Below are 3,323 nucleotides of genomic sequence, written 5' to 3'. Positions count from 1 at the left end.
GACTCTTTTTCTTCTAAATTCTCTCTATTCATTGTAGGTTTCATTTCACACCTCTCTTCACCTATCCTGACTTCACACCTCCTGATTGGCCTCTCTTTCTGTCCCCTGCTCCGGCCTCCCACCCCTCCTCTCTCCCAGCTTTTGTGCTCCTATGCTACATTACCTTTGCTTCCTGCCCCGTCGCTGCGATTTCTTTCTTCTCTTTTCAGCATGGATAAACCTATTTCTTGTTCCTTTGGAGCCTACGCATGCTGACGCAGCTAACCATCTGATCTACTTCATAATACATTTTGTGTGCACTAAGCAATTTCAAAGTGTTAGCCCTCACTGAAGATGTGCCAGGGGAATTCCAGCCTGGGGAGCACCTGGTCGGGCAGTGAAGAGAAGGTCAGTGCGTCTGAGGAATGGCACCACATGGTTCTGAATGTGCCGTGACCAGGACTGCATCCTGGCAGGGAGAAGGCAGAGCCTGGCGGCGCAGCAGTGGGAACTTGGCCTGATTTGGTGAATAGTCCCAGTCAGGTACTTGCCATGTTGCATGAGACCAGGGATGTAGCCAACAAAACTTCTCTGCATTTTGGACTGAACTTCTGCTTGGATTGATTGCCTTAAAAAAATGCATTCCCCCTGAATTGGCCCAAACCCTTTATGTGTGTGTCTGAAATAACTAGAATGGTTGTGTTTAAAGAACACAAAAAGAGTGTACAGCATTTTATTTACACACAACCAGATGTGCTACCACTCAGCCTTGGAATGGTAGGAGCCCTTGGAAGAGTTGCAAAGGCCTGCTTTGCAAACAAATAACATGGGGGTACTATCAATATTCTACAACAACATTGTATTCTACCAGTGTTGCTACATATTACCAGGTTTAAAGTATTAAGAAAACAAGATGGGTGTTCAAAAAGTATTAAGATAACAGAAAGAAAAAACAGATGCCATTTTGAGTGGTCATTGCTTCAGATACAACATATTGGAATAGAACAGTCATGGTCATAGCATCTGTCTGACATTTCTATTATTTACCTTTATATAAAGAACATTATATAAAAAACAATCTTATATGTATAAGTCTGTATATTTTCAATATTCAACAAATTTCAGCAGCTTTTCAAACACTCCTATCCAACATCTATGCTTTCACCTAATTTAGGTAAGGTCTTTTCATTTGAACTAAGAGTCTTTCCAGCCTTATGACAAACGACGGCTCTTCTTCTTCTTTAGGCCAAACTAAAAACATTTAACCATGTGATGGGCCACAAATGCAGAGATAAATACTAATTCGAGTTTTGTTATACATTTTTCCGCATATGCAAGTGAATATAGCCTATACAAACAAAAAATTGCTTCAGTATTCCTCTATTTAAGAATACGGTTGAGCATTTCATAAAAGAAAATGTATTAAAGATAAAAAAGAGATCAAACATTTTAGGTAGTTTTTGGCAATTTTTACAAATTTTGGCAATAGTGCACAAAATGAACTGAAATAAATACATGAATTGAAATAAAAACAAACACAAATAAGGACAGGTCTACATCACAAACTGTTAGCCTACTGTTGCTTTGTCAAGCCAGAAACCTGAGCTCTTTTCTTTGATGCAAGAAAGTCTTATCTGGGCATAAAAACCTGAACAGCAAGTGAATATGCAATAAATTCGGTCGCTTTCTCTGAAAGCTGCTCTTGTCGATCGTTAGCAATCTCGTCCACGCATATTCTAGTAGCCATCGTATTTCTAGTGAGACTGATGTTTGCAAAAGCGGACCCTGTCTCTGGACACACTACTTCACTGACTTTTAACAGGCACCGCTTTAGAAAATGGCCCTGACAGAACGGTCTCCCTGATTTAGCTATTTCTTCAACTACTATAAAACTTGCCTTCACCAAAGTTATGTGTTACTAGGAAAACAAGAGCGTTTTTTCTACTGCTAGATTCACGGTGATATCTGTGTAAATGTAGCCAATCTAATTTGTTTTACTGCAGAGGGCAGGGGAGGACGTTAGTACTCAGTTGTGGCATGATGCAATTGGAGCCGAGAGTTTGTGGGAATTGGAGTTCCTGCTGTAGCGGGACTCATACAATAGACCGGGAGAAGTCTTGCAAGGGCCGGATTAAAATGGATGGCGGGCCGAATGCGGCACTGCGGGCTGTGAGTTTGACACATGTAATCTAGAGGTTCAGAGACAGAGAAAGTGAACATTTAAACAATGTGTTCAATATAGACAAGTAGAAGTGCACAAATGCACGGCCATGGGTTTGATTGGTTAGAATCCAAGCGCAAGAGACCAGAGAGTTCCGGAAAAGCCCAAAGAGACCTGACTGTTCAGGGTTCTAGCTCTTGAACGTGAAAGGGGAAAAGGCGATAATTAAGTAATTAAATACTGGCTGTTGGAGCTTGGATAGCCTTCTCTGGTCAGCAAGAAAAAAAAAAGGCTAAGGCATGAGAGTCCAAGGACAGGCCGGCTCACTGCACCTTGTGTGGAAAGGAGAGCTGGCCTAGTGCAGCGGTGAAGCTGTCCACCTGGAGCCTTGGCCACTGCTGTGTAGCTCCCATGGCTGTGGAGCAGATCCCTACGGCCAGCCTGCTGATGTCGTCCATGGTGCAGGCAAACACACCAGCAGACTGAAGCACAGGAAAGGGATCTACAGGAAAAACCAGGTGCAAGACAGGGATGAGCCACCAAAGTCCCCAGCTGGTCTCTGGCCAGTAGGCTTCTCTGGAAAACTCCCGTCAGAGGGCTCCAGGAGCTGGCCGACTCAAGATGCTTCCACAATTCGACCTCATGGGGCAGGTCAGGCATGGGCTGTGGCCGCAGTTTCCCAGAAGACATAACTCCAAGAAAGCTCCTGGAACCAGTGGCCCGGGTGCCATTTGGACAGGCTGATGGAGACATCTCATGAGAATGGGTCCTGCTTCTGCCCCGTCCTCTGGTCTCGTCTCAACTACTGGAAGCTCCCAGATGTAGCCTTAGAAGGAAACGAGAAGGGCTCAGCAGGGGGCAATTCAGGTGGAACCCAAGAGAGGCGTGCCAACGCCATTGAGAGGGGATCTGTGTGCTCTGAGGAGGGGATTTTCCTGAGACCAGGCCAGCGCATGATGTAGAGGCTCTGCCAGGAGTGTCAAGCACTGAGATCGACGTTCCTCTCGCAAGAGCCGGAGAGAACAGCACAGAACTCCCAGACAGAGCCCAAGGAACAGACTCTGCTGGGACCTGGAAGGCAGCCCTAGGAAAGAAAAAGAAAAAGGGTGTTTGCTGCACTTGAAGTGAGGCCTAGGCAGCCTGAGGTGAGCCCCAGATGCCGGATGGTGTGAAGGCAGTCCGC

This window comes from Atractosteus spatula, chromosome 27 (assembly GCF_055471065.1).
Source record: "Atractosteus spatula isolate fAtrSpa1 chromosome 27, fAtrSpa1.hap1, whole genome shotgun sequence".
Classification (NCBI taxonomy): domain Eukaryota; kingdom Metazoa; phylum Chordata; class Actinopteri; order Semionotiformes; family Lepisosteidae; genus Atractosteus; species Atractosteus spatula.
This window is presented reverse-complemented; position numbering follows the sequence as displayed.